Source organism: Taeniopygia guttata, chromosome 1 (assembly GCF_048771995.1).
Source record: "Taeniopygia guttata chromosome 1, bTaeGut7.mat, whole genome shotgun sequence".
NCBI classification, from domain to species: domain Eukaryota; kingdom Metazoa; phylum Chordata; class Aves; order Passeriformes; family Estrildidae; genus Taeniopygia; species Taeniopygia guttata.
Window position 1 is genome coordinate 39,631,390 of NC_133024.1, and position 16,448 is coordinate 39,647,837.

At 35.6% G+C, this 16,448-nt stretch overlaps 1 protein-coding gene across 13 annotated transcripts in view; it reads left to right on the top strand.

The window, feature by feature from the left end:
* The window catches only part of CNTN5 (contactin 5), a 592,916-nt gene that overhangs the window by 125,560 nt on the left and 450,908 nt on the right, over window positions 1-16,448 (top strand). The window lies entirely within an intron of this gene.

Genomic DNA, 16,448 nt, shown 5'->3' on the forward strand with positions numbered 1-16,448 from the left:
AAGTAAGATTGTACTGCAAATGCATAAAGACACAGAAGTCTGAAGAGAGGAATATCTATTTCTAAATTTTGTAACTTGAAAGGTAAGAAAATCATCACAGTTTTAGCAAAAAACGGAAAAAATTCATTACTTGTATGAGTCAATATCAACTGTGGGTAGAGAGACTCTGGAAACAAAGGGGAGGCAGGGAGGAACATTAGTGATACTTATCCCAAAATGCTTTTTTACAAAAACGTCTGCAGAGCAGAAAACTTTCTCAAAATCCCAGATCTCTAGTGTGCTGGGGAAGGTATGAATTTGTAGGGACAAATCCCCTTTTTGAGATTAATAGCTCAGCCTTGGCAAGTCTCCAAGTTTGTCACTGTCTTCCTAAGATAACAAAAAGGAGAGTTCCCTTACTGCCAGCAGCTTATTTGCCCTTTGCATGGGGGAATTAACAATGACCAGGGAAGGCCAATCACTGTAGTAATTTACATTGAGTGATTTGTTTATTCACTGTCTTGTATGTGTTAGTGTGGTTTATTTTGTTCTATTAAGAAACAGGTGCCTGTGGAGAGGAAGGCAGCCTGCTACCAGGATCAAACCCAGCTCCTTCCTGAAAACATTTGGAAATTCATAAGTTGCTTGAGGGATTTCTTGGGTGCAAGGTGAGTTGTGAAGGAAGAAGAAAACAGTACAATGAAAATTCAGAGTGAGCAGAGAGATGGCCTAGGCAGTTATAGGTAACCCTAGAGAAGACCAGATGTTAGAGGCATACTCAGGTCTTAGTGAGGAAGAAATAAGAAAGAATTCTAGAAATCTAAATTAATCCAGCGGGGATATTTGTTTATCCACCTTTTTTATTATTGTGTCACTCAGTTGATCTAAATTTTTTCTGTTTATAAACTTTGCACTACAGTTGTGTCACTATTACTCAGTGGTAATGTGCAGACAAACCTCAATATTTTTTCAGCTGAAATTCCTGTTGTAGAGTTACTCATGGCATTTTACAATGAGATTCTAAAGAGTATGGCATATGAACTGAGCTACGGAGTTTGTGTCAGAGGATTTTACTTGCATCCACACATTCAAAGGCTCCAAAATATTGTCTAAAATATAGGAAAAAAAAGTCTATGGAGAGAACCTGGCCATGTGTCAATCAGAAGCTGAAAGTCCCTTCTTTGTCTCCCTGTAATTCCTACTTCCATAAAGGCAACATTAAACTTTTGTTCGTGTTCCAAAACTCTGCTCTAGCTGACCACAGTAGATTGTATTTATTGAAAATGAACTCCCAGATGCAATGGACTACCCAAAAATTGACCAATACTATTTCCTGATCTTTAACCTTAAAAATAGGCTGGATTCATACCTCTGCATTAATCATTAATCCTCTGAGAAGAGTGCAGAACCATCTTGATAAAGGATAAAATTTTTGGTTTTTTGAGTTTTTTGTTTGGTTTTTTTGTGTTTTTTGTTTGTTTGTTTTTACTTCTACAGAATGACCTTATCTTCCCTCTTATCCATTTGGAAAAATTGCACCAAGTTTTTATCTATTAACTCCTATATAATCAAATTAGGTGTACCTTAGTCCAAACCGATTTATAAAACCTTTATCATCAATGTCGGTTTAGATGGTCTGTGACATCTATTACACAGATATACATTTCCCTTTAATGCCTGATAACCCTAGTGGTGGTGAAAGTAGCCCAAAAACTGTCATGTAGCTATAAATTTATTCCAGGTATTTACTTTCTTAACCAAATCTAATCAGATTTCACAAGGACTGCTTTTTTCATACAGAGATATAGATTAAGGCTGAGAGTTACATGAAAGTATTGGAAGCAAAATGTTATATTTCTTTATTTAAAATTTTTTCCAATGTAGTTGAAGATATGAAATCCACAGAATGTTTGTGTAACTATCTGAGATTGTATAACTCACCTACTTCTTCTATAATATTTTCTTGCTTAAAGTTCTGGTGCTGTTCTGCTGTTTGATAATTTTTATAAGCTTATCTTCTGGACTAATTAAGTTCACTGTCTGATACAGTTATCACCATAATTTTTATTTAAAAATACCAGAAAAGGAGGAGGCATGGATTTTTCACTTAAAATCCAAAGACAAAATCTTTAAACTAAGTCTCTTACTAAAGTAAGAGACTTGAGACTTCAGGGTTGTTTTAGCCTGAAAGGTAAATTAACTTCTGGAAGTCTACTACTCCTAGGATTAAGCATCTGCTTCATCTTTTCTTCAGTCTGAACCTCTGTATGAGAGGCAACAGAAGAACCTAGAGGACAAAAGGGGGAGAAACAGCTGGAAACTTGGCTCGCTAGCTAAGTGTCTGAGAGAGCCAGCTAGCAGCAGCAGACCAAAATATTTGTCACATCAGTTTTTTTTTACCCAGTAATCTAATACAAAAAGAGTCCAGGGAAGCGATGCCAGGCCTCAGGTTAACTGCTATCAGATGCAAACTCTATTTAGTAGAGTCAGGAACTATAAACAGACAGCTCATATGGGTTTTGGTGTTTCATTTTCATGTTCTTTGTCTGTTTAAAGAGACACACAAGCAATAGATAAAACCACAGTCAGAGGAGAGCGCTGACAAAAACTGCATACTAACATCAGCAGTCTGCAGCAAAACTGAATAGTGAATTTTCCCTTTTCCAATCTTGTACAGTATTGGTCAAATAGGAAGCTGCATGCATCAATAGAAGACTTAAAAATCACACAGAAGAGACAATTCTAAATTGAGAGTGTTCCATGATGTTCATTGAATGCAAACTAGCATCATTATATGATACTTATGTATGTCAGTTCTCTTTACCAAAATTTCACAGAAAATGTGGAACTAATAATTTGCTTTGAACAATTACATAGCTTGGGTTTTCTCATGCTTACTGCCAAGGTAGTTGACACGTCCTGCTTAGCGATAAGACTCATATGACTGAAGCCTAATATGGAGGCTCAACCATATCAGTTTAAAAACTATTACTGTCAGAAAGGACACCCTTGTTTTCTAATGTTCTTCTCAAAGAGGAGTCTAGGAGCCCCTGTATCCAGTCTTAGTACCAGGCTTATTCAGCAATCTATGTCTAGAGGATTATATAGGTGTAGACAAGCCGCTATATGATTTTGTCCTGCAAGATTAGGGAGGGGAAACCAAACATATTCATATGAATCAAACAGAGTGTTTCTTTAAATTGATGATGGCAACGATAATAGACTAAAATACTTTAATTGTAATTACTTACTACTAATACAGTGGACCATTTATTAAATCAATAATTTCAAATCTAGCTTAGTAATTATTAAGTAGAGATTAATGTTACTGACCCATAGCAATAACTGTGGGTAAGTCTCTTTCTCTAAGCCTTGAGGATTAACCTTGAGTAGTGTCTCCCATTCATGGAAGGACTCCCCACACACACTCCTGGAATGATTGTGTTAGAAGTTCCCAGCATTAAAAAGTGGGACTTGGTTTTTATAGTACAAAGTGACTGCAAGCTCCGTCAACTCAGTAGCCTTTAGATCATTTAGCAGTATTACTGCTTCTTAGTTCCTTTATCAGAAACTTTGTCTGCTTCATACTCCCCAGTGCCAGATTCTTTCAGGAAATGTTGTTCTTCAAGTGCTCAGAGTGTTTAATTTCAGGATTAATAAGTCATCCCGGTCTCAGCAGTCTTCAACACCAAGAGCAGCATGACCCATCCTCTCCAGCCATTACTGCTAACTTTTGCAAATAGTGTCAAATTTGAGATGTTTTACCCTCATTTAGGTGGAGCATCTTGCTACAAATAGCTCTATAAGTGGAAAAAGTTTATTATGGGGTATAAGAATATATTCAATCATGTGAGCATATCAGTGTTATCAAGCATCAGTAAAGCAAAAACTCAAACTGGATCCATGCAAACCCATGCTCTCTATATTAGACTGGCTTTGGAAATAGGCATACCTGATCATTATTTTGAGGCTCAAACTTGCAAAGATTAATGCTGACTGTCCTCTTCATCCACGGCACAGACAAACTGTAATACAGCCAAAGTAATTGTGGCCCACCTGGAGTCAAATGTCATTGAGGGGAAGATGAGATACTAATTCCATTACGTCTTTCTTCCTATAGCTCGTTTTAATGTTCTTTATCCTTTCATCTTCATGTTCTAATCTTCTTTATTCTTTCATCCTACCCCCCAAGTTTTCATTTCACACCCCCTATTTTCACATTACATATCCTTTATTTCTTTATTTATTTTCCTTGCCTCTACATTCCAGATTCCATACTTTCACATGCCCTATGACACCATGTCCCATCTTTTCTCTTGCTTTCTTTTTCTTCTTACTTCAGAACAATTTTAAATAGGGTAGGAGTTCTGACAGATCTGTTCTTCTACTTCTAACCTGCAAGTTTTGTTGTTCTGCTTCAGGGACGTAGGTTAACTCATCCCCTAAGCCAGATTTAGGCTGATGCTTGGCCTGATCTACTCTGTAGTCAGGTTGCATGAGTAGAGCTTGGCTGCATGAGCAGAAAAAAATTATTAGGTTTTGCACCCCAGGAATTGTAATTTCTACTTCTGCCTTTTACTGCAGCACTAAAGATTCAGCCCAACTTCTGTGACATTCAAGCAAACCTAAATTGCAGCTAGTATGGAATTCAAACTAGCATTTTGGGGTGTGTTTGGGAGCCAGATTAAGGGTACTCTTGAGCAAAACTTTAGTTAAAACTGCAGAAAAGAGAATTTGAAAAAGAACAAATAGATGGTAGAGAACAAAAGAAGTTTCAAGTAAACATGGAACACTATTCACAGTTAACCACTCCTCATTAATACAAAGATGCTGGGATATTTATTGGACTGTATACAATCTCCATGCCTTTAAAGGAAATTCTGTGTCATAATAAAATTAAATATTCAATTTCATAGTGATATTTCAAATATCTTGGCTGAGACTTCTAAATCCAGTGTCCATAAGATATATCGAAAAAAATGAAGACTGTTTACAGAATTGAGATACTTATTCTAGTCCTTTATCCTATGGCACGTAGAAATGCTGAGAGTTAATTAAATAAGAACCAGAGCAGTGCCTGACAGTCTTAAACTGACATGAATGGTGTTCAAGGTCATTAGCTGTAATGAGATCATCAACCCAATGCCCTCTGCAGAACCTGTTTTCTGCTTAGCAATTGTGTTTTACATGTAGTCTGTGCTAATCACTAGTGTATAAATAATAAACAATTTATTTCTTTCATTAAATATGCTTTTCATGATGGCAAAAATAGGGTCCAAGAAGCCCTTTTCTACTGATTTTTATCTCTAAGTCAGGAGGGTAAAATAGTTCTGCCATTCTCTTGATGTTTCTCACTACAATGACCAGACACAAGGTTTTGTTTTTTGAAAATGTGCTGCTTGATGTTTTGTTATGCTGTTCTGTGGGCCAAGTAACCATGGTGGAACTTGAAATTATTAGGATTGCTATTATTGACTTGAGTTAATTCTGGCTAGAAAGTATTTATTTTTCTCCTTCTGGAGGGTCTGTGGAGAGGAAAAAATAAGGAAGTAGTAGAGCAGAATGACATTAATCGCACAGAAAGATTTCTCTTCCTCAGGAAACAGATGTCTCAGGTTTTTCACAAAGTTATTCCTACATTCATATCTATTATTTTAATCCTAACCAGTGAAATAGTCTTCAACACTAAACTGCTTGATGGGAATATTTGCGGCTTTTTTCTGTCCTTGATTGTTCCTATGAAATGTAAAGCACATTCTCAACAAAAATCCCATTAAGACATGGAGTATTGTACATATAATTGCTAAATATGGTAATTATCCTCTAGCCATTGGTACCTTATCTAAATATTCACTACTATTCAGTCAAATATATTCTCATAGACAAGTTTGTTTATGGGGAAAGAAATATAATCATTTGAAATAAAGAAGAGCATAGATGAAATGTCTATGTAAGCAGTAATGTACTGGCACAAAAAGTAATTATTCAATAAAATCAAGCAAACTTTAATATTTTTAATCCACTAATTTTTATCCTGACAGGGACTGTGTTTCTTCCAGCCAAAAAGCCATAGATTCAATTTTGGCGGATAACACTAAAAATTTCTGCTCATGTCAAAGAATGTGTTTACAGGGCATTCATGTCACAATTTGAAATGCAGGCACAATAATTCTTTCCTCTTTGTGGCATATGATTAAGCCTGTATAATCGTACTTCACAATGCATTTCCAACAGGCTTTATTTTATAAATTACTTTCTTAAATTAACAGACAGTTTAAAGAAAAACAAAACAAACAAACACAAAACAAAACCCACAACAAAACCCAACAAACAAACAAATACAAAAAAACCCCAAAACCAACCAAATAGTCAAACAGGTCTTTCAGTAGACTTATTTTGGGTTATCCTATGTCTTGAGGGCTGACTGGTAAAAAATGACACTTTCACTAGAAGTTTTGCAGGCACATTTGGGATGTGGAAATCTGTACGATTTATAACCAAATGCCAATCAAATTCAGGAAATTATCTATTCATTAGCTCTGAATACACCACCCTAATTCACTGTTTTCTAACTGCATTAGCCCAGTTTGAGCTTAATCTCCCACAGCTTAATTATAGCTTCAATTAAATTTTCATTTTAAAAACTTTAGTGTAGTTTGAACCCTTTGGCCCACAAGAGTCAAACCAACATCTGCAACCCTGTAACTTAGGATAGAAACCTGACTGCAGATCTTGCAGATATCTGTGTGAAAGATAATCAGTTGTTACTGATTATAATAATAATGAGTTTTTGCGCAATTCAAAATGAAAAATAGTGTTTCATAAATATTTAAGCTGGCCTTTTTAAAGTTAGGGAACTAGCACTAAGTATTAAGCATGTACATTAAAACCCATATTGTTTTCCCATGTCTCAAGGCATCCATTACCACTAATGCAAATACCCAGAAATTGTGAATATAGGCTGCTTTCACTACGAAATTACACTTTGAACATTGATACTAGAAATGTTTCAGCCAGAAGTAAAATAAATAAATAAAATCAGAGCAGTTTGTTAAATCATCAGATGTTAACACAGTAACTTGCCTGGGGCATGCACGTAATCAACCGATTAAAAGCGCATCATCATGCAAGCTAGCAAGCTATCAAACTCAGTGCTAATGATGGGGGAAATCATATGTCCTATATCTGAGAAAAAGGCAAAACTATGTAAAATTATTGCTTCAACAGAGATAAATGGGGTGAGCAGATTATGCTGCAGCTGATGTTGGAGGGAAAAAAATACAGGGTTTGGGGTTTTCATTGTTAGATTGTTATTTTAATTTGAATACGCTATGCTTCAGTGATCTTTTCCTAACTGAATATCTGTAGATAACCTTGCTAGCCCCAGTAATTATACTCCACAAACTAGTTAATAAAGGCTGTATCTAGAAAAATGCAGTAATAGATTCTTTTGTTTTATCAGTTAATTAAGACAGAAAATTCTACTGCTTATGAGGAAACACTGAAAAATACACAAGTTTTTAGAAACAGAAAACAAAAAAAAACCCCAGATCTTCAAAAAATAGCCTCAAAAATGGCATAAGTGTCTTACTAGCTCAATTTTATGTAACACTTAAAAACTGATTTTTTTTCCCATGTCTAAAAGACTCAATCCATCAGCTGTGATGAAGCATCACTCTGTGGTCTTACTTAACCTCTAATCTAAAGGTACTTCAGTTGATTCTACAGCCTCTCATCTCAGAAACGGGACTGATGTTTTCTTCCAACTTATTAAACCTGCTAATTTTTCTAGAAGCTTTGTAGACATCTGTTAAAGTCATTTAATCTTGACAAAATGATGAATGAATGGGAGAACAGAACTCAGAAGACACAAATGAAAGGTGACCCACTCTACACACTGCCACCATCAAGTGAGAATAGGCTGCTTTTAAATAAGAATGCTTCTTCACTTCTACATCTATACTTGAAAAGTGCCTGCATGTGGCAAGAGTGTGCCAGTCTCTGGGGGACTGTGTTGGACAGAAACACACATACACAGGGAGTTTGTGCAAAGGCCTCATAGTCCTAAACTGCTTAACAAGTAATACTACCTTCGCAGTTCCCTAGTTCTCTGAGTTGTCTCCCATGCAACCTTTGATCATTGTGATGTCAACCATGCCCTGATAGCACCTCTCTGGCTACCCCTGACTGATATGTCCGGAAATCTATTTAAATGTGAGTTATTGAAATAGAAGTAGCAGTAAAATAAAGGCCTGAAATCTTGATCTCCCATCTCCTATAATAAACTATGACTGCTCTAGAATAAATGTAACATGATGCTAATTAAATGCAATGTCACAGAGCGTTTATTAGCCAAACAGATCCTTTTCTTTGCGCTAGCACACCTGTTAATAAGCAGACGAAAAAATTAAAAAACAAAACTGTTCTCACCTGTAATGGCTCTGACAGGGGCCCTTGCCCTTTCAAAAATAGCTACAACTTATGGATCTGACTTTTTTGCTTACTTATTTCCTCCTTTTCAAAGGAACTGGAAGAAAGAAAAACTAATAAGAAAACAAAAACCCAGAACTGTCCATACAATTGTGTTGCATAACACAGTGGCAGGAAAAAAAACTGCCCTTCAATATGTGAGCCTAAAGACCATGAGCTGGATAATGCAAATGTATTGCGGCTGAGTGAGGTAGCAAAACACAAGGATTCTCTTACCAATTTTGCATAACAGGAAAACAAAATTTCCTTTTTCAATGACTGACATCTTGGTGATATCACTGAGGAAAAAGGAGAGTGTTTATGCAACTGTTAAGCAAAAATATAAGACTTCCAAAATATTCTATTTTTCAACATAAGTACAAATTGCTGTAGGAAGGAAGAAATTTTAAGATGTTTAAGGAATGAAGAAATGTTGGGACATGGTTGTAAATAATGTGAAAACAGGTACAGTTATAAAATGCTTTTTCCTGAGATAGCACTAAAATACAATTTTTATATTTCAGCAAAATTATGAAAAATATATTTTGCAAGATGATAAAAGGACTGAGTGCTTTAAATATAACTAAAATATTGACTTGCTTGTTCAGTTTTTAATTTGTAAAGATGCACTGTATGTTTAAAACAATATCCTTCAAAAAGAAAAAAGAAGTTGAAAAATGTGGAAAACAGCTTCTTCAGTAATTTTTAGATACTTTGTTGACATTTAGTTGAAGTAGAGTTGGTTTTATGCAACATTTTAAGTTTAAATAATTCAGGATTTCAGTTAAAAAATACTATCTTCTGTAGCATGATCTGTGTAGTACCTGCTCTCCAACTCCTCTTTTTAGTCCATTATGTAGAAAATAGGGTAGACACAGAGCGACACAGAACACTGAGGGTGCTGCTGGCACAGACATTTTGATGTGTTTGTGCACTCCTGGGAAAAGTAATAAGATACTAAAAAGCAGTTCAGTTCTTCATAAATCCTAAAATGCTGTGTTTTCCAAAACAGCTCATGATCTATGTACAGCAAATCAGAAAATCTTTCAAAAGGTGCCATGAAAGCTGCTTCCTTGCTATCGGCACCAAAGGTGCTGTAGACAGAGAGAAGTGCTTCATCCTGGCTGCCATGCACTGCTTGGCAAAGCAACTGGCAAGTTATCAATTCAAAAGTAGACATTCAGCGTTGGACCAGAATTTGATTAAATCTTCTTAGGGCATGGCAGGTCATTCGTGCTGAAAATATATTACAGACTACTTTATATAATGACTTCTGAGTTAAAACCCATGCTATGGCTATTATGATAAGTAACAAAGTATTTAACTCTCTGTAAGAAAGTCAATAGCTCAATAGGATCTATGCAGGAGTTAATAAACATTTTGTGGATCACAGCCTCTTATAACACAGTGTTTTACAGCAGTTTTAACTTGTCCACAAACTGGAAGAAGTAGGCAGCATGAGCTCTACTCTTACATCATGTGCAGACAGATATAGAGAGACATGAAGAAGCTAATTATTTGCAAAATTCATTAAACCTGTATCAAAACTGCTGATCAACAACATTTATTTTCAGAACCTTAACAAAAATTCAGTGGTGTATGCAAATTTAAAACTGATTTTGACAGAGAATTTCATAAGTTTAACATTACCATACAGCATGAATACTGGATGCAGTCCCATAGTTGTTACATTGCTAAAATATTTTGAACAGAGCTGAGGTAAGCACGAAGCTTATTTTTTGCAGATTTTGGGGGTTTATTTTGTTATTTAGCTATCCATTTTATTTAAGTTTTGCCTTTATATTGTTCCAGGAGTTTTTTCTTGTTTTGAGAAGAGAAGGATTATACCTTGCCCATAAATACCATCATAATTTGCACAATTACCCACAGCTGCTGCAATCACTTAAAAATAGTCAGTAAATGTCATTTCTCTACTGGAAATTCCAATACTTTGGAATATGTAGATGCTGTATAGCAGAATAAAAAGAAAAAACTTCAACTCAACTATGAAACAAACAAAAAATCATGTTCATCAAATTTTCCATTCAGTTTATATAATTTGCCTATATTAAATATTTTCTTGTGTATAGTAAGATCATATCAAATGTTAAACATAATAGACACACATATATGGTTGTTTTTATCCAAACTATAAATTAATTATTAATAATTTTTAAAAAAAGCTATTTATAAGCAGAAAACACGGTTTTGTTAGAAAACACTGATCTAGTTAATGCTGAGGACTGTAATTGCCATCACACTGTAAAGAACAAAGAAAAGTATCCTTAAATCAAAAAGGATCCTATTTTTTTGTGCTGATTTTTCCACCACATTAAGAACAACCCACTTATCTTTGAAAACTATTCATCTAAAGAGAAAACTTGCCATTACAGGATGGAGACACAGGTTGGAGACACTCGCTGGCATAAGATCTTCTGTAGGTGAAATAGGTGAATTGAACCAATGAGAAATTAAAAAGAATATTTAACCAGAGGAACCTTATGATCACTTATTATGCTATTTAATTTGCACAAAAAATGGCATATTTTAGAACAAGGATGCTGAAAATGATTTTTACTAAATCATTTATTTTAGTAGCTGTTTTGCAGGAAGGTATATAGATTTACCAATGTTTTAGCCACTAGCAACAAGATGATAATATTGGAAATTAATTTGGGACTCTGGATCTATTATTTGCTACTCTAATTACTTGCTTTAGTGAGCAAAGCAGCCTGAGGAAAGTAAGCTGAAATAGCATCACATCAGAGGACTGAAATGATAGAACCTGCAGGCTAAGTGATCTGAGGTGTCGCCACTTGCAGAACGACTTTGTATTTTACGTCTTTTGCTTAAAGTGTAGTTTCTCCTCTGAAGATTTTTTATACCAAAGCCTGTTTGATTTCATGACATCATTTTAGATAATTTCCTAGGAAGTAAGCTTTTTTCCATCTCTTTGGCCTCCCTTCTCACCCAGTGATTCAGATTTGAAGAGGTAATAAGAAAAAAGGAAAATTCCCTTTGAAAATATAATTTGAAATGCTTTAATAACTTCTTTGCCCCAGAGTGAATATCGAGTTGTGCTGCTGATAGGTGGGGGGAAGGGCTGCACCAATTAAATGGAGCCCGTTGTTATTCTGCAGTGTCTCATTTTTGTGTAGTGATCTTCTAAAGAAATAGGCAAAGAGAGACTGTTTAGTGCTAATGATGCTTTCTGAGGAAATAGGAGGATACCCATACCCTTGTACATACTTATATCACTGTAATAAATAAAGATCACGCAGAACATGCCATTTTCTGCTAATTCAGAATACAAGTGTGTGCTGTAACAGATGAGGCCACTCTCTGTGGCTTCATTTTGATATGTAGCATGATATAAAGTGTTAATATATCCAAAGTTTAATTTATTATTTGCTCCTAAAACCATGATTCCTATACACACAGTTAATTCAAAGTAGCCTTTGTGTTCTCCTTGTCTTCCAGTGCCTTGCTTAAACTATAGAATGGAATTTAATTAAAGCCCCTACTTATTTCAATAAAAGAAACCTTGTCAGTTTAATTGATTTTTGGTCAAAGTAGTATTGATTGGATAAAAGCAAATCCATTTCTTTCCCAACAATTAAAACATTTAAATAGGGTCTGTCTCCCTTTTGATGAAAGGACATGAAACCACTGACATCTGTTCCTGTGGCTGATGTTGATCATTAGCAAATGAGTTAATGTACATTTATGCTACTACTCATCTTATTTTACTAATATTCTACTATATCAAGGTTTCTAATATCTATCTACTAAAATCTAAAATAAAGAGAGTCCTATAAAACATACCTAATATATTCTGCTGTAAAAACTGTTTCCAATAAGTATTTTTATTCCTGGATCTGAGTCTGTATGAGTGCTTTTAGTTCAAATAGAGAATATGAAACTTTGAAGGGTGTTGAGCACTTCAGAGTTATTGCTTACTTAAATATTTTTAAAATTATCTAAATACCATCTTCCATAAATCACATCTAATTTACTTTCAGAGAAATATTTTAGCAGTTCTAAAGTCCAAAAATCTTCTCTCCAGACCTTCCCCACAGAGCATCCCAATGAAACTTGCATGGAAATTTCTACCTTTAAATTATCATTTCTGCTTGAAGCCTACTATGCCTTCCTAAAACTTCTGCAAAAACTAAGACTTCTAAGATTTATCAGATCTCACTTTTCATAGCAGAATAAGATGAAAGTGAGCACAGTTTTATACCTAAGGTCCATGTAGGTCTCTATTCTGTCTCCAGCACTAGCCAATGTTCAGAAGTGCAATGTAAGAAATAGCACATGTTGAGTGATACTTCCCACTGTGATGTTTTCTCACTGGTCTCTGATGTGGTCCTCCTTGGGCTGCAGGGGCACAAACTGCTTCCCCTTGGTCTTCTCCACAGGCTGCAGAGGAATCTGTGCTCTGCTGCCTGGAGCACCTCCTCCCCACTCTTCCTTGCTGTCTGCAGGGCTGTTTTGCTCATTTTTTCCCACTCATGTTTCACAGCTGCTGCACAGCATTTTTTACCCTTTCTTAAGTGAGTTATCACAGAGGCACCACTGGTGGTGTCGGCTCTGACCAGGAGTGAGTCCACTGGAACCAGCTGTGTGTGACAGGGGCAGCTACTGGTGTCTTCTCATGGAGGCCATCCCTGCAAGTTTTTTTTACAATGCCATGTAAACCCAAGACAAAAAAATAGATAACACCTGTTCTTTTGTAAAATCCACACATATTTGCAAAAACCTTTCAAAATAGTGGCACTTAGGATTGGGATGCACTTCTGAAACTGCATCTGGTCCTGAAGCTTAATATTTCTGGACATGGAAAAAAAAAGAACTTATAATGATGAGCTAATCTGAGAGGAGCAATATGAGAAGCTTTGTAAAGTTGTCAGCATCTTCAGATCTGAGACTGGATGATCTGCCAGACTGGAGTCCTCTTTTTGCTATCAGCTATGTATCTTGTAAATTGCTTCTGCATCTTTCTGTAACGACATCAGTTTTTAAAACTCTCCAGGCAGATAGTGCAGTGAGAAAATATTCTAATAAGAAATAAAAAAAGTATTTCAATAAATTCTCTGTTATAGCTGAGAATTTGTGACAAATTGGTTCCCTGCTGAAATACACTGTAGTAAGAGTATTCAGGACTGCTGGAGAAAATGCATCTTTTTCAAGTATATTCTGTTACAGGAAAAAAACCTCCAAACTGAACATCTTCATTTTCATGGCATTATTTGCTTTAATCTATGTTTATCCTCCTTCAGTCATGTGCAATACCAAGAAAGTTACTGGTAATGGGCATAGGTTTGTGTACTTACATTTCTAGATATTACACTGGCAATACTGTAGAAACTAATTCTAACTTTTTTGGTGCTGTTGTTTGCTTGTTTCGTTTTGTGGATTTTTTTCCATTTAGAATTACCTTAGGATGCTAAAGTAGCTAGTCTTATTTCTGGTCACCTACATGATTGTTATTAAATAATAGCACAGTCATAGTGTTTGTGTAAAATAATACTGCAAGCTATGCGGGAAAACATGGGCTTATACTATTAAGTTTACTGTTTATGGCCTCACTACAATTGGCAGGGGTAGAAATAATGTATTATTCTTTGATAAAAAGAATCTGACTTTTTTTTTCTATGTTAACACTGGTATGTTAAATGTTCAAGCTTTTAAAAATTGAAATTTTTCAGCTAGTAAATTATTTGCTGTCTAAGCAGTTATCTCATCCCATTTGCCTGATTGGCATTTACCTTATATCTCCATTTAGAAATCTAGGAAAGAAGCCTTGGGTTTTTTTGTTTGGTTGGGTTTTTTTTCTGTTTCTAAGCTGTGCAGTACTCAAGATGATTATGAAAAGCAAGAAACAAAATTTCTTAGTTCAAATTTTTTTATGACATAAAATGTCTTTCTTTTAATCTATGTGTTGGTAAGAACTACACCTTTTCAAATATTTCACAAATCCTGACTGCAATCAGTCAGTTGCAATCTTTCTCAGCAAAAATTACGATATTTTCAGAAGCTTGTATAAGATGGACTTTTGTTTTCCATTGCTTTCCTGAGCTAGTACAGACAAGTTACAAGAAGACAGTTATGTGAAACTATTTTCTCTTATATTAATTGTATGAATCCCTCCTACATACCCTTGATTTTTCTATGTTTTACCTAGCACTTATATAAATGAACCAAAGTTCAAACGGCCAAAAAAATTTTACATATAAAGTTTCTTAAATATTCCTGAAGTCTCCTAATTAAATATTTGCTTTTTTTTTTTATTACTCTTGGTGTTCTCAGCCTACAACCGTTTTTATTTGAAACTCAGATATGTCCAGGTCCAGTCGAGATCAATAAGAAGCCACTAGGCAAGAAGTAGACACTGTGCTAACAAGCATGGTTGGAGACAGCTTCATGACTTTTACCTACAAATATATCTGGTAATTCTTCCCCATGTGCCTAGCAGCCTTTCTGTCTGTTTCTTTTCTTTCTAGGTATGAGTTGTCAGAGCAGTAGGTTGTAATACTGTATGTAGCCTTATAATTGCATTAAACTTAGAGTTTAGAAAGGTTATAATTTTTCTAACCTTATTAAACCTCTTTCATTGTGATTTGCGGCATCATTTTTTAAAGCATTTATCAAGGGGCGAAAATTATCAAAAATGTTAATTATCAGTTAGTTAGATATCCCCTTCCTACTTGGCCTGCAAATCACGCCTTAAACCCCATTCTACGTCATAAAATCATTCTTCTCCATCCCAGGATTCTTTCTGAAATCAACAGAATGGAGTGACCTCAAGAGAACTCCTTCAAGCATAACAAACCTTTTCCAGCCTTTAACCATGTGAAGGGTTTGGTTTCTTTTTTTTTAGTATCTGATAGCTTTATCCTTCCAGAACTTCTACTGCTGCTTTGTACCAAATGGCCTACAGAAACAATAATTTTGCCAATGTAAAGGGACTTACTTCTCCTCCAGATATTCTCTCCCCACCCCCAGCCCAGCAGTGATATCTCCACAGAAGAAACATGCATGTCTCTGTTGGCACCATAAAGACAAGACAATTTTTCTGAGGCGATACAGACGAGACCATGATGACAATATTGTCACTAGAGTAGCAGAACTCTACTACTGACCTAAATAGAATCTTTTGGACACAATGAAATATCTGATGCAAACACCTGATTATTAACAACACAGATAGTACCAAAGGATATTTAAAGCATGGGAGAGCAACATTATTTTCTTTCTATGTCACTGCTCCCCAGAGAGTTTATTTCTTATTTCCGATGCAATGTGAGGGGACTGGTGTGAGTGGCTATCTTCTGGGAGCATCTGTGCACCCATCTGCATGTGTTTGTGACTGATACTACTTTCTGGGAACTCCAGGCACACAGCAGCCCATGCTGATGTGAGAGGAGGTGGCAGGCTGCATTTCCTCAGTTTTTTGTTAGTGTCATATTAAAGACAAGGATAAAAGGTTACAGCATGTTCTTTCTTTTCCTACCTTTTAAAACTGTATTAACCTTCTTATAGAGGAAATAAAAGCTGAGCTGTACCATTACAGTCTGACCTGCCCTTTTAAAATTAGACCTGCTGACACCTCCTGAAAAATATCTAGAAGTGCTCTATCTACTCAGTTTGCACTGTATAGCATGTATTTGATTGAAGACGCCTTCCTCAAAGGAACTATTAGTTGAAGATTTAAGCTATCCCTTTTCTTTATTCCTTATTTTCTCTTTCTGTTGACTTCAGTTGGACTTCAGCTTTACTTGGCTTCAGATGTGACTAGAATCAAAATGGGGGTTTGGTCAATGATCAAGAAACCTAAACTGCTACCTTCAACTCTATTTCATGCTTGCCTTGTGTTACAAACCACACAAATCTAGAGCATGACTGCCCACGCAGATGTGTTTACTGTCATTTGACACACTCAGGCTGGATATCTCAGATATCCAGTGCAGACATCTGTTGAGCTGTCAGATCTAATG